Source organism: Zalophus californianus, chromosome 13 (assembly GCF_009762305.2).
Source record: "Zalophus californianus isolate mZalCal1 chromosome 13, mZalCal1.pri.v2, whole genome shotgun sequence".
Taxonomy (NCBI): domain Eukaryota; kingdom Metazoa; phylum Chordata; class Mammalia; order Carnivora; family Otariidae; genus Zalophus; species Zalophus californianus.
This window is the reverse complement of record NC_045607.1, coordinates 84,885,062-84,910,291: the sequence shown is the minus strand read 5'-3', so window position 1 is coordinate 84,910,291 and position 25,230 is coordinate 84,885,062. Positions and strand designations below refer to the sequence as shown.

General features: G+C 47.0%; 1 protein-coding gene across 1 annotated transcript in view; it reads right to left on the bottom strand.

Annotated features, from left to right (window-relative positions):
- Positions 1-6,926, bottom strand: part of KANK1 (KN motif and ankyrin repeat domains 1) — a 209,761-nt gene extending 202,835 nt beyond the window's left edge. The window contains exon 1 of the mRNA XM_027615019.2: positions 6,578-6,926. The gene's annotated coding sequence lies outside the window, so the exon portion shown is untranslated. The remainder of the gene's footprint in view (positions 1-6,577) is intronic.
- Between the last annotated feature and the right edge of the window lie 18,304 nt (positions 6,927-25,230).

Sequence of the window (25,230 nt, the reverse complement as noted above, 5' to 3'; positions counted from 1 at the left end):
TGCGCATCAGGGGACAGGCTCACAAACAATTCACACATCTAGTGACTGGAGTGTTTTAATAAGAGCCTCTCTGTTAGGTCTCCTCCTAGACAGTTCTGTTCTTTTCCACTGCTCAAACACACACACACGCACTCAACAAATCTCATTTCTCCGTGGCCTTGTCAGATATGGAAGGCTTTATTTAAAATTATAAAGGTTACTGAAAAAAGAGAACTAAAAATAGCAAGAACAAGATAAAAATAATGGGATATCTAATCAAATTGGGGGGCAGAGGGGGAGAGGAAGAGAGGAGAGGCGGGGATAGTGTTAATTCCCTTTCTTCCTTAGCAGGGAACGAATGGATGCTGCAAAATTTGTTGAAATCAAGGGTACACTACGGCAGCTTAGGAAGAAGGCTGCAAATGTGCCGTCACTCTTCCCACTGAGTGGCAGGTCCACGTCCCCTCTCCTCGAATCTGAGCAGGCTTTGTGATGGACCCATTCAACAGAGTTTGGTGAAAGGAAAGTCATGTAACCTCCGAGGCTGGGTCATAAAAGGCCAGGAAGCTTCTAACTGGTTCTCTTGAGGCACTCTAGCAGTTAATTGTATTTGTCCATCTGGAGAGTATTTGGGGACGAGATTAACATTTTAATCAGTGAACTCTGGGTACAGCAGATTGTAGTCCATGATGTGGGTGGGCTTCGAGCAATCAGTTGACCGTCTGGATAGGACCAAAAGATCAGCTTCCCCACACAAGAGAGAATTCTCCAGCAGACTGCCTTTGGTCTTCATCTGCACCGCTGGCTCTCCTGCCCACACTGCCTTTGGTCTTCATCTGCACCACAGGCTCTGGCCCACACTGCAGATTTTGGACTCACCAGCCTCCATAAAATCATGTGAGCCAACTCCTTAAAATACATCTTTTTCTATAAAAATACATACATACTATTTGTTGTTTCTCTAGAGAACCCTGATTAATACATGAGGGAAGCTGGCGGCCATGTGAGTAGTCTGACTATCCGGGGCCACCATGCTGAAGTTGCCATGTGCAGCAGGTACTCTCGTCAGCAGTCAACACTGAGCCCAGCCCCCCAGTCATCCCTGTCAAGACATGGGGCATGAGAGCAAAGCCTTCTCGGACCATGCAGACCAGCCCGGTCACCAAGTGGGTGCTACACAGAGACCTCATCACCACAAGAAGCAGCCAAGTCCTGCCTGAATCCCTGACCCACAGAATCTATCATACCATGAAACAAGCGTTGAAGCCACTAAAGTTTGAGGTCATTTGCTCAATGACAACCACCAAAAGAACTGAAAATGGAAAGAGTTAACAGTAACATCCGATAAGAGACTGTAGCTGAGCAGGGATCCGAGGGGAGGAACGGGTTTTAGTTTTCATTTTAAATGCTCTTTTGTTGTTTGCATTATTCTATGGACAAATACTATTTCAGAAATTTAAACAATTAAAAATTAAAGAAAAACAGTGAACATGCTTAGCATTTAGAGTGTACCAGGTAGTCTTCTAAGTGCTCTCTATGGTTTTGGTTTTGGTTTTGAAAGCTTTATTTATTCGAAAGAGAGAGAGCGAGCCTGAACAGGGGGAGGGGCACAGGGAGGGGAGAATCCCAAGCAGACTCCACACTGAGCACGGAGCCTGATGCAGGCCTTGATCTCAGCACCCCGAGACCATCACCTCAGCCGAAATCAAGAGTTGAACACTCCGAAATCCAAAGTTGGAGCCACCCCAGTGCCCCTCTGATATCATTTTAACTCACTTAATCCTCAGGTAACTCCATGAGGGGAGGTGCTTTTGTTATCCCCTTTTTATAAATGGGAAACTGAATCACAGAGAGGTTCAGTAACCGTGCCAAAGGTCACACAAGCAAGCAGAACAACCTATATTCCAATCAGCCAGTCTGGGTCCAGAGCTACAACATTTTCGCAGAGATAACTAGGCTGGCTCGGCAGCTAGAAGCCACCGGACAGAGAGCATAATCTCACGCTGCCATTCACCTAAGTCTCCAAGTATGTGACTGACCAAACTACTACGTCGAGCCCTACCAGACTGCCTTGCTGCTTCAAAAGCCAGGCCCTAAAATGCAATGCCCTTTGCTATAATCCCCACCCGTATACATTCTCCAAGGCCCAGTCTCCCTAAATATCACACAAACCTCGCAGCATGAATTTCCCCACCCCTTCCATTTCCAGGATGAGCCACCCATAGCAGGTATTTCCATCCTTCTGCCTCCTACTACAGTTCTGTATCTTCCTATCTCCCCACCTGCTGTGAACTCTGTGAGGGTTTAAGTCTCTGAATTTCCCCACCAAGCCTTGCATAAAATAGAAATGTCATTATTATTTACTAAAGGTAAATTGATATTGGTTTATTCTACACGCAAGTTGATGGAACAGTCTTTACCTTAGAGAAATTTTTGCTGTGTCTTATTTGAGGGGAAAGAGTGAGTTTAGAGGCATAACTAGGCAAAGCAGCAGTCCACTGCACGGTAATCTTTGGCAAGTGTTCACAATCGAACCCCAGGATGCTGACTTGAAAGTAAAAAAGTGTTCATCCAAAAAGCTCTAATCATTTTTCTGCCTTTATATTAGTTCACCAATTTTCACTGTATGCCAGAGAAAGAATAAAAAGAAGACCAGCATCATTTCCACTGTCCAGGACAGCCTGTGCGCTGTTCATCTCTCTTCTGGAAATAACTCAATGGTATCTTCTTCAGCGAGATCTGCTTCCTCGCCAATTTCTAAGGATCCCTTAAAGCTCAGCTCAAGTCTTACTTTTCAAGGAAGCCGATCCTAACCATTCAGGCAAGAAAGACCTCTTTTGATTCAGAACCCACAGAAGTACTCAATATCTGGTAAACGAACGAAACACTTTGTCACATGTAAGGAATCTGCCTAGCTGGTATTCTTAATTTTTATACATAATTTCTGGACAACCAGCTACTTAATGGTAGGATTCCTCTTGTACTCCTTAAAACTCCTAACTTAGTACCTTGGCAAAAAGCAAAAGATAAAGAAAAATCATATGTGACTGGCAAGTGAAATTACAATAGTCCCATTTACACTATTTAAAAAGCAGGTATCAGGGTCAACTTCACCGTTTCTTTGAGAGTCAGATTTTAAACCCATTAGATGCCTTTTTGCAGGTAACATATTAGCAACTTCAAGGTTACTTTAATCAATTCTGTACTAGATTCAAGGACAGCTGGGTTCTGCAGGTGGTAGTTTAACAACATGGATCCAGAGCCATAAAAAAACAAAGACTCTAGTTTATGAAATGATCCCAAAAAAGGGGGGAAAATATATGCACAGAGATGGTTTCTTTGGCAATATATACACAACTCCAAAAAAATTAACACTCATTTCTAATACCGGGGGGGGGGGGGGGATTATTAAATGGAAGCCTGTCCATGGGATTGTGGATGTGTGCAGGAATTAGAAAGTCATGGAGATTAAAACAGTATTAAGACACACTGTGAAGACAAACAAAATACCAAATTGACTCTTATGACTTCATAAAAACAGGAGCAGACATGGAAAAGCACTAGTAGTGGACACAACTGAAATAATCCATCTGCTGGAATGGGGCAAATATGGGTCACCTTTTGTCCATTTGTGAAACTCCGTAGATTTACTGCTTTTACAGGTTAAAACAGAACTCTCACATGCTGCTAGTAGAAGTATTAACTAAACAACCACTTTGGAATCTGTTTGGCAGGATCTTCTAAACTGAACAGTCTAGGACTCTCAATTCTACTCCTAAGTATATAACCTAAACAAATGTGCACAGGTGTATCAAGACATGCGCTAAAATGTTCACAGCCACACTACTGGCCATGGACAAAATGTGGAAACCATTCAAACGCCCATCAACCCCAGAATGGATAAATAATATGGGGCACAGTCACACAAATGGAATATTGGACAGCAAAGATAATGACTGAATTAGAGCCACATGCAACATGGCTAAATCTCATCAGTGTGATTTTGGGAGAAAGGAGCCAGATTGAAAGACAAACAAACAAAAAACATGTACTAGAGGATACCATACCCATAGAGCATGAAAACAGGCAAAACTGATCTATGGGTTGGGACAGTGGTTACCCTGGGAAGAAAAAGTAATGGGGAAAGAGCAGAAGGGGTGTTCAGCAGTCTGGCAACATTCTGTGTCTTGATCTCAGGGCAAGTTACAAGTTCACATTCACTGTGAAAATTCATCATACTGTACACTTACGATTGGTATGTGTATTATATAGTTTAACAATTACCTAAAAACAAAACAACACAAAAAACAGATGGCATAAGCCAAGCTAACCATGCAACAGAGACATAAAATGTCCCATTACATTCGAAACCAACTTGGCTTCTTTGAATGCAGGACAGAAGAGATGTGTGGAGAGTGCTGTGTCATTTGGGCTGTTTCAACTCTGCTAAAATGAGATTTTTAAAACATGCACAAATAATCCAGCAAATGCCTGAGTGATGTGTCTGTAATTTTCCCTGAGATCCCCCTTGCTGCTTCTGAACCTGCGTACCCTACAGGCCTCCGCTCCCATAAGCACGGCCCCTGTCAGCCCTTCGCCTACCTCCTCCCCAATTCCTTGAATTTCCTCCAGTTACACCCCCGGCCACCCTCCTCCTCCTCCCTGGACTAGGGAGTTGATGCGGGAGCACGTCAGCTCACGGCACTATTTGTGAGCAAATGCTGACACTCAGAAAATGAATCTAGGTCTTGACTGTATCGATTCTCACAGCCATTTGCCTGTGGTTTCTTTCTTTGGGACCAGTTTGGATGATTTAAAACAAAACTATTTTTAAAACATTGCTCTTTTTCTGCTCTATCATCCTTCCCCCCTGAAACACACACAAAACAGAGTTCACCTTTGCTGAGGTGGAACCTCAGCTAGAAAAGTTTGTGAACTTGACAAAGTACCCCAAATCACCCCTGTGCCCCTCAGGGGATAAAATGCATCCCTCCTGTGAGTGTCTTTGAAGGAGGCCATCATTCCACCGCTAACCAATTCTCCTGCATCCTTAGACACTAAATCTGACCACGGGACAGCCCCTAGTAAAATTTTCTTCCACTGCCTCATCCGCAGCACCTTCCCCCAAACCCATTAACTGAAAAAGGTCCGAAGTTAATAATCTCTCAGTTTCTAATTCAATCTCTACCTTGGGAAAACCTCACCTTAAAATGAAGAAGAGAGGCTGGGGAAGGGTGAAATGAAGAATGACTGCTAATTCGGATGGGGCTTCTCTTGGGGGTGATGAAAATGTTCTGGAATTCGTAGTGATAACGGTATAACTTTGTGAATATACTACAAACCATGGAACTGAACAGTTTAAAAGGGTAAATTTGTAGCATGTTTATGGTATCTCAATTTTTAAAATAAATACAACGTGGGAGTGCCCCCACTTTTTAGTAGAGAAAGTTGGACAAAAGAACAATTAGCAGATGGACAGCTAAGCACCACCTAAGATTCAAGGTGACTAAACCCACGAATTAAAAAAGAGGAAGCAGGTTCCGATTTCCATCCAACTCAGAGATGCAGGGAATAGAGGTGGGAAAAGAAACTGCACAGTTACACATGTGGATGATTACCCCTCCTTGCTAGTCTTAGGGCTGTCTTGCTGATGTATTTCGTTAATTAATACGACGAGACGAACCTCGCAGAGATGAGGTGCAGACAGCGAGCACTGGGGGACGCCACAGATTGTGTTTAACGCTAACTCGGCCAAAGCCCTCACCCATCACCCCGGTGCGGAGCCGCTCCCGCCGACTCGCAGGACCCACCTCGAGAAGCTGCCTCCGAAAAGTTCCCCGGGGACCCAGGTGCAGGGGGGAGAGTGAGCAAGGGGCGGTGGCTGCCTTGAGCGCAGGAGTGCGTGGGTTTCTGCCGAAGTGGCACGGCAGAGGGGACGTCGGGGACCAAGCCCGCTCAAGGGCGCTGGCACCCTCCAACGACCTGACGCCGCGGGCCGCCCAGAAGCCCACGCCGCGCTGGTCAGGGTCGCGTCCCGGAGGCCCCTGCTCCCCCGCCCTCCCCCCACCTCTCGACCCCTCCGACCCTGGCCGGAGCCATCTCGGAGTCGGCGGAGGGCGACCGAGGCCACCTGCCGCTCTGGGGCACAGAGATAAAAAGGTCGACCGCCACTCCCCCCGCCGAGCGGAGCCGAGAACTTCACCCGTCGACGCCTCGGGGAGGGTCCGGCACCCCGTCCCGGGCTAGTACAGGGCTCGAGCGTACCCCAGCGCGGCGTGCCCGCACCCTCCCGGCCCCGGCCCGGACTCTGCCGCTGCCGCGACCGGCCGAGCCGCGCGGCCGCAGTGCGCGCCAAAGCCGGGCGGCCGCGGGGCCCGAGCAAAGGTCTCTCGGACCCCGTCCCTAGGCCCGCCCGGAGGCCGCCGGGGGAGGCAGGGCGAGCGCGAGCCCGCGGGGCTGCCCTCCGCCACCGCCACGGCCGCCGTGCGGCCCCCGGGCGCGCGCCAAGTTGGCCGGCCCGCGCCAGGGGTCGGGGTCCGAACGCCCCGCGCCGACCCCGCCGGATACAGGGCGCGGCGCAGTCCCCGGGCTCACTCACCTCCAGGCGCGCTCCCCAACCTGCGGCGCCCGGCGGGCCGCGGCTCCCGGACCTCGGGGGAGGGGGCGGAGCGGAGAGGGCGGAGCCGGCCCCCGCGTGCAAGCGCCAGAATTAAACCCCGAAACGGACTGCCGCTCTCCGGGGCCTGCAGCCACTGCAGGGGCGAACGGGTCGGGGGAGGCTGGCAAGCCTCAGTCACCGCGCGGGAAACGACCGTGGCGGCGTCCCGAAGCGGGGCGGGAGGGATTCCCCAGGAGGCTCCGGAGACCTCCAGGAACCCCTGCTCTGCGCGGCGCTTCTTTGTACCCCGGGACCCGGCCGGCGGGCTGGCCTCAGTGCGCCTGCGCGCCGCTCCAACTCCACCAGGCCCATGAGGCACCTTCGCGCACCTCCGCCTCACCCCTGCCCGGCGAGCCGCCAAGCCGAGCAGCGCCCTCCGCCCGACGCGCTCCTGCCGCCCACGTGTGCCTGCTTCTCTACCCCAGGGAGCGAAAAATTCCACCCCCCGGGGAAACTTGAGTCAGTTCCCTCCTCTCCTCCCTGGCCGGGAGGGATCACGGTTAATACCCACCCCCAGCGCCTTTTTACTGCCCCCTCCCACCACTCCGCTGACAAATTGCGGCTGTGGCTTGGTTTTCTGGCCCCAGGTGAGCGCGCAGGGCTCTCGTTTCCTGCAGGTGCCTGAGCGGGACCCGCACAGGGGCGACCAGGGACCGGCTCGGCGGCAGGACAGAGTCCTGGGTGGAAAGGGGAGTGCAGAAGCGTGTGCAGAGGCGTGCAGGTGCTCCGCGCGGGGGGACTCCAGAGAAGCCGCAGTGCCCCCCGCGGGAGCTGAGAGCCAACTAGGAAGTCAGACACTCGATTCAGAGCAGTCGCAGTTGGGTGCGAGTAGATCCGTGGAGACTTGAGAGACTGTGGCTTGAGTCTTCTTTCCAATGAAAATGGTTTGAATAAACCGGACAGGAAGGCCAACTTTGTAAAACCAAGTATTACCAAGACAAAACAAAAACCCATTAATGCCCGCTCTTCAGTCACTGCTTTTCTTTGGGGGTCTGGGGCCCTCCCCCCCCCCCCCGCCCACCCGCCCGCCCGTCCCGAGCTCTCCAGCAGAGCACGCACCCAGCGGCGCCATACACTTGTCACGGTATTTTTGCAAGTAGATTACAGTGGAGAGTCGTCGAACCTCAAAAAGCGAAATGCTGGCCTTTGGGTCGAAGAGGCTGTGCAATCAGCGCTTCTCTATGCGTACAGGCAAAGCACACCTGCTAATTCCTGAAATGGATGGCCCTGCCGGTGAAAAGGACAGGCAGGCGGCAGCTCAAAGATAACGTGGGGAAAGGAAAGCTCATCAGCCCCTTTGCAGCTCATGACGGGGGTGGGGGGCAGTGAGCAAACTCTTTCCTCCTTCTGGGCCTCAGTTTCTTCATAGGTAGAATAAGGGTGTATGGGTTCAGTAGATTTCTACCCTCTCTCTGCCTAATGTCCGCAATTCTATGAAAAGCATCTTTATCCCCCCCACCCCGGGGGGTTAAGGAGTAAGAGGGAGAATCAGGCAGGGGGCTCCTGCATGCACACAGTACTCTCCGTCCGTCGTTTTTCCTTCATTACATTTAGTCAGTGAACATTTATTCCCCAGGCCCTCAAACGTAGTCATACCTAGTCAGTCAAAAGTAAGGCAGATTCTGAATTTTTTTGGTGGATTTCTATTTGAAATTTTACTTCATTTTTAGTCATTTCTCTGTTGAGATACAATTCGCATACCATAAAGTTTACTCTTAAAGTTTACCATTTGGTGATTTTTGAATATATTCACAGTTCTGCAACCACGGCCACTATCTAATTCCAGAACACTTCGATTATTCCGGAAACCCCACACCAATCAGAAGTCGCTCCTCAGTCCCCCCCCCCCCCCATTGAGCCCTGGGCAAACACTAATCTGCCTTCTGTCTCTGAATTTGCCTATACTGAACACTTCACATAAGTAGAAACATACAATATAAAGCCTTGGTGTCTGGCTTCTTAATATTGGCAGAGTGCATCCATGCTGAAGCCTGTATCAGTACTCCTTTTTATAGCTGAATAATATTTTCTTGTATGGATAAAACCACATCTTGTCTAACCATTCATCTTCTGATGGGCATTTTGGATTGTTTCTACTTTTTTGCTCTAAGCCGCCCTATGCTGCTATGAATGATCGTGTACCCGTTTCTATGTAAACATGTTTTCCTTTCTCTTGGGTATATATCTAGGACTGGAATTTCTTGGCTATATGGTAACTCTGTGATTAACTTTTCAAGGAACTGACACACTTTTCCAAAGTGGCCGTACTATTTTACCTTCCCATTATGAGGGTTCTAATTTCTCCAAACCCTCGTCCACAGTCATCGTCATCTTTTTCATTATATATATTCTATATATATAATAGGGGGTGTGAATTGGCGCCTTGTGGTTTTAATTCACATTTCCCTAATGAGTAATGATGTTGAGCATCTTTTCATATCCTTGTTGGCTATCCGTATATCTGCTGTGGAGAAATGTCAGTTCAAATCTTTTGCCCATTTTTACATTGGGTTATGTGTCTTTCTATTGTTGAGTTGTAGGCGGTCTTTATCTGGTAAGTAATACTAGTCCTTTATCTGGTATATGATTGGTAAATATTTTCTCCCATTTTGTGGGTTGTCTTTTCACTTGATAGTGTCCTTTGAAGCACATACATTTTTAATTTGATAGCCATATGTTTTACAATATAACATACAGCTAACACGTTATAAGCTAATACTTAAGTTTTTCAGACAATAAAAGTAATGCATGCCCATTATTGGGGAAAAAAACTTTGGGAAAATACGAAAAGGATAAATTAGAAATAATAATCATTTATGGCTCCACCACCTAGTCACTATTCAGATTTTGACATATTTCCATCAGGCCCTTTTAAAACACACATTTATTTGCTATCACTCCATTGACATCATGTGGCTCTGCACTTTACACATGGGGTCATAATGAGGACTGTCTTACTGGCAGCAACTCCAGATTTAGAACCTTCTCCTTACTCTCCTTTCCCATCAAAACCAATGTCTCCTGTGCCCATTCCCTCAGGATTCAGTTAAGCTATCCAGTAAATTAGTAACAAACACAACCATATGTTATACGGGCTTTGCAGCTAAAGGGCGTCTGCCCTGGTTGTGGGGTATACCATTTGCATAGTGGACCTTCGTGTCACGCACTTAGTCCTCTGCCATATACTAGGAAGTGTGTACAGGTAAGAGCAGTCAACTCTTTTACCTCCCTGAGCCTCAAGCTTCTCGTCTGTAAAATGGAAATATCAACCTCACGTTGGGTTGAGCAGTAAGGATCAAACCTCACAGAATGAGTTGCCCCAGAGCAGGCCTTGGGTAAGCTGCAGGAAGGAATATGGTGCCCTGAATGTCTTGTGCACTGAAACCCAGTAAGGTACATGGCAGCAAGGAGATAAATCAGGACAGAGCAAGAAAGACCCCCAGGTGAGAGGTCACCAAAGTCACACTAGTCCTTTGGGACAGAAGAATTGGGGCAGGCCCTGGAAGTCATTTCCTTTCTCATACTCTTCATTTCATTTTTTTTTTACAACAGATATATACCACAGTTATTGTTGAGATTTTTTTTAAAGATTTTATTTATTTATTTATTTATTTATTTATTTATTTATTTGAGAGAGAGAGAGAGAGAGAGAGAGAAACAGCACGAGAGGGGAGAGGGTCAGAGGGAGAAGCAGCCTTCCTGCTAAGCTGGGAGCCCGATGTGGGACTCGATCCCAGGACTCCAGGACCATGACCCGAGCTGAAGGCAGTCACTTAACCAACTGAGCCACCCAGGTGCCCGATATGTTTTTTTTTAAGTTTTTGTCATTCTCAAATATTTTAGAGATGTGAGGGAAAGTGTTTTGTCTGTTTTCATGTCAGAGTATTAAAGAGAAGTCATGGTGGCAAGAACATTGTGTGTGTGTGTGTGTGTGTGTGTGTGACAGTGTGTGGTGTGTGTGCAAACCTGAGCACAAGTGAGTCTCCCTGAAAGAAAAAGAAAAGGCAAACTGGGGGGTGGGATGGGGGGCTTCCAATTGTGCAGTGGAGACAGCTGGATTCACCACTACAGATCCTTTTCCAAGGCCAACCTTGGAGGTTCTTGATTTTATTAAGGGAAGGTATGTGTTCCTCAGCCTGGCTCAGTTCTTACTGCCACTAAGGAGTCTTCTTGCTGAAGAACATCTATTAATATTACAGAACCCTAGTTCATGACTCAGTCTGGATCACTTACCTACTGCCAATGGCTTTATGGTTCCCTCTTCCAAAACAGCGCTTCGACCTCCCTTGTTGGAGAAAGCTAAAAGAGAGAAGCAGAAGGGAATGGCCCATAGAGCCAGCTCTGCTTTTTTCTGTGTCCCAAACCTCATAACTCAGATTTCACTAGTTAGTTTGCCACTGAGTTATAAGCATTACGAAGCTTAGGAAATGAATGTAAAATAATCTAGCTGCCGTCTGTGTCAGAAAACATATAATTATTATCTAAAGCTAGAAAGAAAGGAAGTTATTTCAACCTATAACATGATAGCCCCACACTCCTGGTTCCTGGAAACACCCGTCTGAAAGGTAAAGAACACATTGATTCATTTGCTTTATTTTGCAAAGTAAGTTAGGGTTTAGTCTGCAGGAAGCTGAAACCCCGTATGAATACGTTTTATATTTATAGAGTATTCAAAAGGTGTGTGACATTCTCATAGGTTCCTAACTAGAGGGACTATGTGTACAAGCCTGTCCCTGCAGACTCACTATATTTAGGACATTTACTTATTTGACAAATATTTATTGGGGGCCTACTTGCCCAAAGCACTGGGTTAAGCTTTATAAAGGGTACAAAGATGAAGAATCCAAACAAACCACCTGTCATTTAGAGGAGCTAATACATGTACAAACTTCACCATAATATAAAAGGCTCTGGCTTAGGAGCGCCTGGGTGGCTCAGTCATTGGGCGTCTGCCTTCGGCTCAGGTCGTGGTCCCGGGGTCCTGGGATCGAGCCCCGCGTCGGGCTCCCTGCTCAGTGGGGAGTCTGCTTCTCCCTCTCCCACTCCCCCTGTTGTGTTCCCTCTCTCGCTGTGTCTCTCTGTCAAATAAATAAATAAAATTTATTTTAAAAAAAAGGCTTTGGCTTGAAAGAGGTATAAAGTATTATCATAATTAAAACGGTATAATTTTAATAACTGATAACACTTACTGAGAACCTCATTGTCCTGCGAGGTAGGCGTGATGATTATCCACATTGCAGAAATGAAGGCAGAGGTTCAGGGAGGCTCAAGCATCCACAGGAAGCCACAGTGCTAAGTGGTGGAGGCAGGATTCGAACCTGGGCTGCGAAGGTCTGAATTCACCACCCCACCCCCGGTCACTTTCAACTGGCACACCATGTGCCTTGTGTTGGAGGTATTTTGTTTTGCTTGCTTGTTTTTGTTTTAATCATATTAGTCATAACTTTGCACTGAGTCATTGTTGCTGAGGCATTTTCTCCTTTGGCAAGAAAATCCTGACCTGGTAACCTTTTGACCTTGACCTCACTGCCCCATTCTCTAACCCGGGAGTTTTCAAACAACTGGAGTGGTCTTTTGAGCCCGGGTGCTTTTTCATCAGACAGACTTCTAATTAAAATGAAAGTTCTCTGAGTGCCGCTGAACAGGGAGGGGTGTCTTCTGTGGGCGCAAGGGGCACTGAGGGGAGGGAAGGAGGCTGCGCTACATTCATCTGAGGATTAGCACAGCTGAAACCTAATAAGGAACCCTGATGTCAATACAACCTCAGTCTTGTCACTCATGGAGGGTTGACTTTGCCCCAGCTGGCAGGGCTGCATCTGGTTCAATAGACTGATGAGCATGAACCTGATAAGGTTCTAGAGTTGGTTGTGTTTCGTGTTCCTTGATACACTAGGTGAAGCTCCCTTTATCGCATGTTATGTTTTTACAGGTGAAAACGGCTTGCTGACCCCGTGGTCCCCCTGAATCTTGTTAGCAAGGTTGGGAAAGTCAAACGGTCAGCACCAGAACGGACCCAACTGGAGAAACGGTGCTCCCTGCTTGTAGGATCTGGTTACGTAAGAGCCTTCTGATGAATGCTGTATTCAGAAGAGACCCGGTATGTGTAACATGGTGCTGCATTTCAACAAAGAAGGGCTTAGTCAACTTTTTTTCTTCCAGCCACAATGGCAGCGTCTGACAAAGCACAGCCAAAGGAGGGGAGGAGAATGCTGAGGGGGGAGGCAGACACACAGAGTTGGGGGACAATGGCTTTAGTTCAGGGATACCCTCCCTGAAATCCTGCTTTGAGACGTGGAGCCAAGGCAAGGATTTTTTTTCCCCCAAGGTTTTATTGTCTACTGTCTATTCTGTATTTCTCCAGGAAGCACACAGAATTCTAGAAAGCTATGATTGTTATCTTAACAATGACGTTCACACAGCTCCTTCGCTGTCTTGGGTCAGCCTCAAGGGCGGTGCACTCACCTACCCAACACCAGTGTTCGTGTTCGATCCCTGTGGTAGTCTGTGAGCCTCAGGAGGATTCGCCCCTCTGTGCTGCCTGTCTTTCTTGTATCTGAGAGCAGGGACCTAGTCTATGGAACTCTCAGGACATTGCCCGGCTCATGGGCACTATTTTTACTGTAACTCAGTATGTCTTATAATAGGGAATGTTTGAGCTAAGGTGACATAGCAATAGCAAAGAATGCCATAGAGCCAGTAAAAATGCTAAGAATGCGGCAATCTGTTGGTGCATATGACATGACTCTGAGGGGGAAAATCAAAATACCCAGTAGTGTATATACACTGATTTACACTGATAACAACTATGTAAAAAAATAAATGCTTGTAGACCTACCGAGGACCAGGGGTGATGTTTAAAGATCAAACATGAGAGAAATAGGTTTAGGCCTAGTAAATCCTTTATAATCAAAAGTTAATTAGAAAAAATATATATGAGTTATTGTTATTAATTATGTATCACTGCATAAACAAATTATTGTAAAACTTAGAAGCTTAAGACAACAAATATTTATCATCTCACCCAGTTTCTGTGGTTTGGGAATCTGGGAGCTGCTTAGCTGGATGGTTCTGGCTCGGGGGCTCTCATGAAGTTACAGTCAAAATGTCAGTGAAGGCTGCTATCATCTAAAGGCTTGACCACACCTGGTGGGTCCACTTCCAAAAAGGCTCAGACTCACATGGTTGTTGGCACAAGGACTCAGTACCTTGTCATGTAGACCCCTCCACAGGGGGCGCCTCTCCATGGGGCTGCTCAGGACATAACAGTTGCCTTCCCCAGAGCTAAGTGATGATTGAGAAAGAGAGAAAGAGCAAGATCATAGTTGCAATGCTTTTATAATCTAATCTTCAAAGTGACATATCATTAGACAAAAAAATTTTTTAATTAAATTTTTTTTCTAAAAAAGTGACATATTGTCACTTCTGCCATAATTTATGGTCACATAGACCAACCCTGGTACAAGGTGGGAGGGGACCATACATGGGTCTGAATCCTCAGACACAGGATCATGAGGGATCATCCCAGAGGTTGGCTTAAAGGCCATTTTTGCTCAAAAACATGTTTCGGTTATTAATATACATTCCAAATATACATTGAAATAGATATTTCAAAATACCCAATCTTCCTGATTATACTTTTCAAGAAATAATAATGGTATTTTTTTAGTACTTCCTATGTGCCAAGCACTGTATTAAGATTGTCCATGGACCTTCCCTACAGTCTTCACAACTTCAACGGAGGCACTTTTAGGTGCCTCATTTCACCCATTTCAGAGATGGAACTTGAAGCAGAGAGAGGTTAAGTAACTTGCCCAAGGGCACACATCTAGCAATAGGAACATCAGAATAGGAACTCAGATCTATTGATGAAGGCCCATGTATCTTTGCTAAGCTGTGTTATTTCCTGCAGTCATAGATTTGTGGGGGTAAATCTCTAATCTAACGGTGCTTTACAAATTAAGAGCCATCATTGCAAGTGGGCAGTTGAAGACGACCCTACAAGAACAGAGTAAAGAAACTAAGATTCACATTTGCAGTGAGGTTCATGGGATCTCTCATCACGATTAAGACCATAACAGTGACTTGGGTCTTCTCTCTTCCTACTGTCTTCCCTCTCTCTGCTCTGGCGACACTGGCCTCCCCACTGTTCCTGAAACACTCCTGGCATGCACCTGCCTTCGGGCTTTTGTGCTTAATATTCTTCTTCTCATCCCCCCAGATCAGCATGGCTCCTTCCATCACCTTCGTTTCCCAAACGCCACCTTGCCAATGAGGCCCACTGTTACCATGCTAACTAAAATGACCACCCTACCATCCTCGGTCCCAACTTCCTTCCCCTCTGGGCCTTTTCCATAGAAACCATCACCGTCCACATCCTACAGAACTCATTTATTTAGGATGCTTATACTTTTCTCCCTATCCCAGGATGCCATTTCCACAAAGGCAAGGATTTGGGTCTGTTTTGTTCACTGACCCCTATTTTGTTCACGGAGGAGCCCCAGCACCCAGGATAGTCTTTGGTACATAATATACACTCAGCATTAAATATGTGTTTCTAGCGAGTTGTTTCCTTCTAATGAACATTTTACACGTGTCGCCACATGTGCTCGTTTTTCAACCAGAGGAGATGTATCAGACATTTCTAGAAACATCAAATGCTCCGGACACAGAAGATGCTTTTAACTTAGAAGAGAGAGAAACCAGGTCAGGATTGAAGTATTTTCACTACCCAGCTAGGGGCCCATCCTTCTGTCAAGTGACCCTAGGAAACCTGAATATTTACTTTTGACATTAGAAAAAGTCAGTTAAGCAAATGACATTCCATAACAAATGAAAGGAAAGAATTTCCTTCCTCTATTTATTCTGGGTAAGCTATTAATTTTGAGTATGTTTTGTTCCCCCCAGACACAGAGGTATTGTTTGACAGAAGGTCAGCATTCAGTCTAACTTTGCTCAGGTCCACCTAGAACTATTCTTTCTACTCCTGGTCACTTCAGAATGCCAATTTACTAGTTGACAATGCATTCGGTGAAGGTCTTGGTGATGCTGAGTTTTTTCCTTCAAACCAACTGCCCATATCGGCTATAGAAGTAGAGACACCTGCTAAGTGCTGGCCATCATACTTACATTATCTCGAATATCTTCAGCAACCCTGTGGGATAAACACTGTGGTTACAAAGCCCGGTAAAGTTAGCAATCAGTTAAAATTACACAGTCAAGGCAGAGACTCACACCAAGATTATCTGTCTGATTCTGAAACCTTGGCCAGTTTGAAGGTGCCCAAAGCTCTAACCTTACCTGGTTATCTTTACATGAGATGCAATAGCCTGATACTGCATACCACATATGCACGCTCCAAAAATGTCATTGTTTATCTGAAATTCAGACTTCACTGGATGTCTTGTGTTTTTATTCGCTGAACCTGGCCAATAAAAACACATACTCTATGAGGATTCTGGAGTGTACCCAGGCCTGTTAATTTTCATAAAGTTTTATTTGTTCATTAAAAAAATACTGAGTACCTACCTTGTGCCAAGGACTTCTCTAGGCTTTGGAAACGCAGCAGGAAACAAAACAAATGTTCTACGTTTGTGGATCTTCCCGGGTAACTCCAAAAACTCATCCCAGTGGGGCACCCAGGTGACTCAGTCAGTTAAGCATCTGACTCTTGATTTCTACTCAGGTCATGATCTCAGGATTGAGCCCCGATCTTGACTCCATGCTCAGCGGGAAGTCTGCTTGGGTTCTCTCTCTGTGCACGTGCAAGCTCTCTCAAGCTTCTTCTATAAAATAAATAAATGAACCTTTTTTTTTAACCTCATCCCAGTTATGAAACAATGAGGTCAAGCACCCTAGTTTTACAGATCGGGGGAACAGAAGCCCGCAAGGGTGCCACCATGGCTCAAGATCACAGACAGAGGAAGGACTAGGGATCAAGTCTCTTAACTCCCAGCTCAGTATTTTTTTTTTTTAATGTCTCTCTGCTGACCCTATGTCCTCAATTTCCCAGAACACTCCCTTTTTATTATTCTATTGTTCCTTAAATTACAAGCTTTGATTTGCAAAATATAGTCCCAGATGCTCTGTCATTCTTAAAATCATACACTTAATATGACTGGGGGCTCTCCCTATAACCATAACACCATGATTTTAGCTGTCAACATGCACACACAGTAACAGAGAATTCTGACCCCGGATAAAAGGGGCAGTCATTCCTGGCACCTGACTCTTTGCAGAGTATGTGTGTGCAGCACTTATCATGTACATCGACCCACGATTCTCCCAACAATCCTGTGAACGGAGCAGGTCTTTACAGTTGAGGTAGTGGAGATCAGCGCACATATCCAAGTTCAAACAACTTCTAAGTGGCAGAAATGGGGCTCAAGTCCATGTTTTGTCTGTCTGAATGAATAAAATAATCGGAGGGTGAATGAAGATTTCAGCCGGCTTCTTTTCTTCCTCCTTCAGCAGGATTGGCCAGCCAAGGTGCAGGAATCCAGTGGTTAGCCGTGAGGCACTAGCCTGCCCGCTTGCACCAAAGCTGCCCCCTCCCCAGCCGCTGTGTGCTCCCCTTCTCTCAGGCTCCACATTCCCACACACCGGATGCTGTGGGGACAGATTGATCGCAGAAAAGACTCAACCCCCCTACACGCGCATAAGCCAGGCACCATGCCCCGGTGTGCCCCCATACTTATAGAGATTCACGGAGCAGATGAACTAGTCAGTACTGTTAACAAAAAAACGACAGTCCCTCACTTATGTTAAGGGCCCACGTAAGCAAAACAAGATTTGATATTTAACCTAACTGCAGTTTCAAACTCTCCAGGGTGGTAACCTTTAACCAGTTCAACATGGCATTTTTTGGTCAGCACTAGAAATTTACTGATAGACCCTTTCCGTTCCCCTTAGGAGGGTGACCTTGCCTAAAACAATGCATTCTTCACCAAAAATTTCCTTCCCCCCCGCCACTCCCTCTCTGCTTTTAAAAACTTTTCCTTGTCTACAGCTCCAGGGAGCTCCTTTCTGTTTGCTAGTTGGGATATTGCCCGACTCATGGAAAGTTCAATAAAGCCAGTGAGATCCTCAAATGTACCCAGCTGACTTTTTGTTATTTAACACAACCAGGTTCCTAGGGAATTGGTGGCCACACTGATCAGTTTCCTTTCAAGAAGAATAAGAGATCAGGCTGGGCCACAGAAGAAGAAACCCAAAGAAGAGGACCTGGGGAAGTGAGGCCTGGGTTTGATGATAATCATGATGATTAACCGAGGAGCAAATGCAGGATTGACTTCAGGGTTACACAGAGCCCAGGACTTGTTCAGATTCTGCTATGCATCCTCATTGGTAAAATGGCAGCTCTATGGTCATGTGTAAAATAATTCTATGATTACAACAGATCTGAAGAAGGGCCTTCCTATCTTAATATATCCAATTAATGTCCAATTAATAAATAAATCCAATATCCAACAAGTAAAGATTTCAACTTCAGTCATTGGAGTCTGGCCAATAATTTTTGGAGTCAGTTGAGAATCTTTCATTGCAAGACATGGAAAACCCCATGCCAAACTGGCTTAAGACAAAAGGGAGCTTCTTGGTTCATGTAACTAAAAAGTCCAGCAGAAGCACTGGCTTCAGGTTCGGCTTGATCAGAGTCTGAACCACTGCCCTCAGGACGCAGTATCTCTCCATCTCTTGGTTCTCCCTTTGGCAAGTTCCTGCTTCCTTCTCAGGTTCTGTGTGATGGCACTTGTTATCGCGACCACACAGGCCCAGCCAGAGGGAATGTGGGAATCTTCCCCAGCTCCTCAGCTGAAGTCCTCTTATGACTACAAACGAGCACGAGAGATTGTTTTGAGATTAGGGGAACCCTATTGCTTGGTCAGAGGAATATGATGCTCTGATTGGCCAGGCCTGAATACCACACCTCCTCCCTGGGGACAGGGATATAGTCACTTTCATCCAAAGCACAGGGACTAAGAGTAGGGAAGGGGCAATCTGTCTGCCAGTTGAAAACTGAGTTAATGGATTGCTTCCTAAGGCCCAACGACCAAAGCTGACCTGGGACCGTGCCGGCTTCCAGGGCCTCTCTAAAGTCAAACTTGGGTCCCTCGTGGGCCAAACCACTGTCACATGCATGCCTTGTGGGGCCTAACCTTTGTTTTCTTGACTCCTCCTCCATGGCAAACACCAAGGTGGGATCAACCTCGTGCTGGATTCTTATTCTGAGAGACGTTGACAATAGCCATCCCCAGAAAAATCCAGAAGGTCCTTCTCTCCAGGCTCAAGCACATCATTTTTTCTGCTGTATTGTCTGAGCTTGGGCGCTACATAGCGCTCCCTGGGGCTTGTTGCAGGCCAGAGATATGGGAGGAGTCCTTTGTCACCTGTCTGTGCCCCACTCTGCAAGCCATCAACCCCTGCTCCCTGAGAAGGGACCAGAAATAGATCCACTGCCTTTATTTTGGGTCACTCATACCCTTTATCTCACCTCTCACTATCTCTTTCAAACTTGATTCTCAGTGCTTGTGACTGTGGGTCCGAGGGGGGTGGGGTAATGGATTGGAACGAACTGTGGAGCCGAAGTTTACCTGATTTTCCAGGGCATGGGGCGCTGGAGGCTCTTCTTACTTTGGGGCAGATTGGCGAAGTGGGCAACAGTGGCCAGATCTGGAGTGCCGAGCGCTCTACATCCTCAGAGGGTGGATAACCTCATCCACAGTTTAGACACGAGGGAAAACAACGACCCAGAGAAGTGAGTTAGCGGAGCGCAGCGAGGCTGAGGCAGAGCTGGGCTTGGAGCTGACGCTGTCTGTCTGCGGGGCGAGGACGTTGAACCCCGAGCTGCCCGCTCGCTTCCAAGCAGTCTAGCTGTGGTCTGCAGGCCCCCTTCACTGTCTCGGCCCTTCCCAGGGCATCTTCTTTCCGCATCAGCCCTGATTTCGGCACCCCCGAGAGCAGGCCCCCAGTGACGGCGCACCCCCGCCGTCTGACTCCAGAAGGCCCGTGCCTCTACATCGCCCACAAACGTGGCAAGTTGCCAGGAGTGCCCGCCCCTCCCCCTCTTCCCCGTGGTGTCAGGTGGGCCGAGTGAAAAGCAGGAAGAACACATCGTTTTTTGCAACCGACGGTGTGTGTGCACAAGCAACTACAAACGTCAGTGTCATTACGGATCGGTGAGGCTTTCCGCGTGGGACCGGGGACCTCGCCATCACTGCACACCACTTTTCCCATGTAGCCTAACCCTCCCTTCGGCCCCACAAACTACACACCTCTGAACTCCCATTTTACCGACCAGAACACTGAGGCCCACACAGAGGCCGTAACTGGCCCTCGGTTCCAGAAAACAGCCCACAGCCACTGTTCACCGCCTGTGTTCTCAAGCTTTCCTGCATATCCGGGTCCTCTGGGGAGATCTTATAGGACACCAATGTCTGGCTCAAACCCAAACCCATTAAACCTGAATCTCTGGGGGCTGGGGGCTGGGGTTGGGGCGTCAGTGCTGGCTGTTTTTGAAATGCCCCAGGTGATCTAACGTGAGAGTCTCACACTGTTAGAAAAGCCGGTGACAGAAATTCCCACAGTGCATGGGGGCAGCGAGGGAGGCTCACCTCAACTGCTGGGCCAGCAGAGGCCCCCGGGCAGTGGAGTGTATGCTCACACCCGCCCCAGGAGCGGCACGCTGGCATGAGGTTGTGTCGTGTTATGGTTCGTGGTTGCAGACCATGGTTCTGGAGACAGAAGCCTTGAATTTGAATCTGTGCTCTCGCTGATGGCGGGACTTTGGGCCTAGTTTACTCATCAGTACAGGGGGGATAAGGATGGACCCCATCTTAGGGGTTTAGGGAGGAGGCAAGGGAGGGATGCATGTACTGAGCCCAGCACAGATCTTGACGCCTTGTGAGCCATGAGTCACCGTGAGCGACTGACGGCAACTAACATACCACCAAGCGCACGCTGCAAATACCAAGGAGTTCCCAAGCCAAATTCAAATTCGGAAGAGGGGTTCTGCCTTCTCACATCTGGTCATCAAGTTTTTAGAAGTACTGTCAACTTGCAAATTGAATTCACTTGCCTTGGTGGGTTAGCATCACCAGGTGTAATTGTCCCTCGGAGTGGCGGATCAGCAGCCTGTTGAATAGTCTGCAAATAGGCAACGGGGCCAAGGTGTGCCATGGAAGGGGGGGCTCTCAGGCTCTGAGCACAGGTGGTGGGGGCCCAGCCAGGGGAACTGGGGCCCCAGCGAAAGCCTTCAGTCCCTGCTGAGGGAGAGCTGGAGGCTGGGGAGAAGCGGGACTCAGGCTCAGAGCCGAACAGGTGACGGGAAGCCGGTTTCAGGGTCTGGGGAAGAAGTTGGGGGGGCTCTCGCAGGATCCAAGGACCTCCCTCTACCCATCCCCCACCTTTTGGTCTTTCTGTTCATTTTGTTTTGTTTTTTATACTATTCTCACCACCTGACAACTCTGCTCTCGGTTTATCTCAGTGTTTGTTCCTTTAAGCCCAAATTGCCTATTCTGTGGCTCTTTGTAGACCAATCTGGATAAAAGTTAGTGCTGCTTCCTCCGAGTGGCTATAGGCCTTTATACAGTTTTGCCTGTATGTTGCCTTTGTATGAACACATCTAGTTTAAAAATATTTTTGAGGTCTTAGAGGATGGAGACCACATTCTGTACTTCTAGGCAGCCTGTCTTCTCCTACCGCAAAGGTTAACACAAATGCTTGGCTCTTAAGAGAGAAAATGTATTATTTCCACATGCACAGAACCAAAGAGTCAAAGAAAGCTTCAGGATCTTTTAGTTCAGGAATGGCAAACCATCCTCTCGATCCACAGCCAAATCCTGCAGAGATGTTTTATTTGGCCAAGCCAATGCTTTTTTTTTTTTTTTTTAAATAATATTGAGTTTGAACGCCTTTAGGTGGGGTGTGCCTGTCCAGTCATTCTGGGTCTGATCCACTTAACATTTTAAACAATTTAACTGCCTGACACCTAAAAGGCATTTGCATCTATGAGCTCTAACTTGAACCCAGCTCCCCAAATTCTTGGATCACCCCCCCAAACACACACACACACACACACACACACACACACACACACACACACACACAAGATCTCTAGCGTGTGGCTCTCCTGCCTAGGCTTCCAGAGGCAGGGAGCTTATGAGGAAGTGTGTTCCATGGGTAGCAAGCTCTGACTTAAAAGAGTTCTTCCTGAATGAAAATCATAGCATAGATTCGCCAGCTGAACTTAATGTGCTATATATTAACTCCTATGCTTTAAATTCTTTTGGCAGCTCCTTGCTTCCTGCTGAACGCTGTTCCCGTTCCCAAGCATCCCATCACAGGACCGAGGTAGCTTTTAGATACATTTTCCAGCCTGCTCTTTAGGAAGAAGACAGGTTACTTAGAACCACGTTTGACTTGGCTCTGCAAACACGGTCATCGGAAAATGACCTTGGCAAACGCTCCTCCTCACTCTTAATGTGTCCATCCAACCTTTTGTACTCCAGAGAGAATTTCCTCAGGCATCTTGGGAGTAATTTTAGGTCCGTCTAGCTCATCCGACTGTGGGTGAGCTGGGAGTCCAGGATGCCCCAGCAGCCCAGGAGGCTGCATTTTGAGGATACGATAGGTCTAAGTAGATCTTATCTCCTATTGCCCCATTAGGCCTAGACATTTTCACAGCTTTGTGCTCTACAGAAGTTAGCTTGTGCCTGAATGCACAGGAATGCGACCCCAGCAATTATTTACCAGATGGAATGCATTTTTTTTTTTTTTTTTTTTGGTATTTCTCTCTGTCTTAAGGGAACTCTGTCAAAGTTTTTGGTTCCAACTTTGACGGAGTCGATTGTGGACCTGTTATAACCTGAGGAGTGGGGGGAAATTCCATATTTTTCTGTTTTCAGGGAAAATAACCTCCACACGAAGGGCCATCTGGAGAACTGGGTGTATAATAAATCATTGCTAATACCAATTACATTTACTGGAAGCCCGGTTATTTTCTTGCAAGTAGGTACAGGAGGATACAGTGTTGGCTTCTGAAAACAATGTGTGAACTTCCTTGAAGGAGAGCCAAAGGTCGGGAAGACCCCAGGCTGTTAGTGAGAAGAAAGGAGCTGCTGTTAAGTAGGGAAATGGGAGGCTGTTAAGGATTTTTCTCTTCTCCCTCAGAGGTCGTCCCCACAATATCTAATATGTTTTTATAGCTTTCTTATGGACTTTTAGAAAGTACTGTCCTTTGCAATTTTGTATTGATCCACTGATCTTAATCAAGATGCAGGTTTTCAAGTCAATGTCACTTAGTAGCTGAACCACCTTAAGTGAGCCTTCTAACTCCGTTAGTCTTTGCTTCCCCGTTTGGAACATGTGGCTAATGGAAATGTACCTCCTGCAGCTAAACTCCCGGCACAGAGGTGATCAATAAACATGAATTCCCTTCTCTTGCAAGTGAACAATCTCAAAGGAGAGGAGGTGTTCTGGCAAATAATTTCACAGGGCAAAATAATTACAGTCTAAATGTTAAATAGGCTGTTTAAATCAATTATGTGTTGTAGATACTAGCCTTCTATTAGGAGATTCCGCCCTCCCTCGGCTCCCATTAAAGAAGCAGAAAAGCAACTCGGAAAGGGCCACTGTAACCCTTCTTTTTCATCACAGTGATTGGTCCAGGATGGACACATGAGCCAACCCAAGGCAAAGGCTTTCCCTTAGACTTTTCTGTTGGAAAGACCCCATCTTCCTTTTATGCTTATGCTGGAGAGTTGTATGATTGACACCCACCTTTGCAGGTGGCATGGCTCCCATCACGTGGAGTCTGGAAGGAGAATTAGTAGTGAAGAACTCTGGTGACATGAGGCTCCTGGCCCCTAACACTTGGGTCCCAAGGCCACCTGGTTTTTGCAGTTCCATGAGCAGTCACAATATTGTCCCATTAAATTCCTATTTTCCGTATGCTAGTTGGGGTTGGCTTTATGTTATTTGTAACTGCAGGAGTTTTGACTAACAGCTTATGTGTCCATGAACATTGATAATTGGGAAGACGACATAGCAGCATGGAAAAGTGATTTTGGAGAATTTTACAAATAGCACCAGATAAAATTACGTGAATGATATGCGTTGCAGCTATGTAAAATAAGCGTGCATATGGGTGCCTGGGTGGCTCAGTTGGTTAAGCGTCTGCCTTCGACTCCAGTCATGATCCTGGGGTCCGGATGGAGCCCCACATAGGGTTCCCTGCTCAGCGGGGAGTCTGCTTCTCTCTCTGCCCCTCCCCCTGCTCGTGCTCTCTCTCTCTCTCTCTCTCTCTCTCTCTCATGCTCTCTGTCTCGCAACATAAATAAATAAAATCTTTTAAAAAAATAAGCATGCATATGCAAAACAGGTGGAAAAGAGATACCTTAAAGATGCAATGGATGTTTAGCACAGTAAAGTCAAGGGCAATTTTTTTTCCTTTCATATAATGGGGTCCAAATGTATCAAATTACATTCAGCGTGCAAAGTAAGTGTGGTTTCCTACAACTGACCCAATCTCTGTCATCAACTTTCACTGCATTAACCATTAACGGTATCTTAGTCTCTTTAGATAGGAAAGAAGTTTTGGTTTAAAGAGTTGTTTTGTTTTTGTTTTCATTTCAAGGTAGATGGCTAATCTTGTTTGTTTCCTGCCTTGCTTTCCAAGATGGTACCTTGTGGTGTCACAGTGGCAAGTGGGTGATTTGGTGGCAATAGGTGAAAACCAAGCTGTAGATTTGCACACCTATGATCAGGGCTGGTGTTACAAACACTGGATGTTTGTGCCCCCAGATGCATATGTTGAAGCCCTAACCCCCAACGTGATGGTGTTTGGAGATGGGGTCTTTGGGGGGTGGTAGTTAGGTTGAGATGAGGTCGTGAGGGTGGGGCCTTATAAAAAGAAGAGAAACCTCACTTTCTCTCTCTGCATGCACACACCAAGGGAAGGCCCGGTGCACACACAGTGAGAAGCTGGGCCTCTACAAATTATGAAGAGAGCTCTCACCAGAAACCTAATTCGCTAGCCCCTTGATCTTGGACTTCCCAGCCTCCAGAAGTGTGAGAAGATAAATGTCTGTTGCGTAAACCACACAGCCTATGGTATTTCGTTATGCAGCCTGAGCTAAGATAGTTGGTGCTGATTTTTTTTTTTAAGATTTTATTTATTTGAGGGGTGCCTGGGTGGCTCAGTTGGTTAAGCAACTGCCTTCGGCTCAGGTCATGATCCTGGAGTCCCGGGATCGAGTCCCGCATCGGGCTCCCTGCTCAGCAGGGAGTCTGCCTCTCCCTCTGACCTTCTTCCCTCTCATGCTCTCTCTCTACCATTCTCTCTCGCTCTCAATAAATAAATAAAAATCTTTAAAAAAAAAAGATTTTATTTATTTGACAGGGAGAGACACAGCGAGAGAGGGAACGCAAGCAGGAGGAGCGGGAGAGGGAGAAGCAGGCTTCCCGCTGAGCAGGGAGCCCGACGCAGGGCTCAATCCCAGGACCCTGGGACCATGACCCGAGCTGAAGGCAGATGCTTAACGACTGAGCCACCCAGGCGCCCCGGTGCTGATGTTTTTAGCAATGTCTCTGGGTATCTG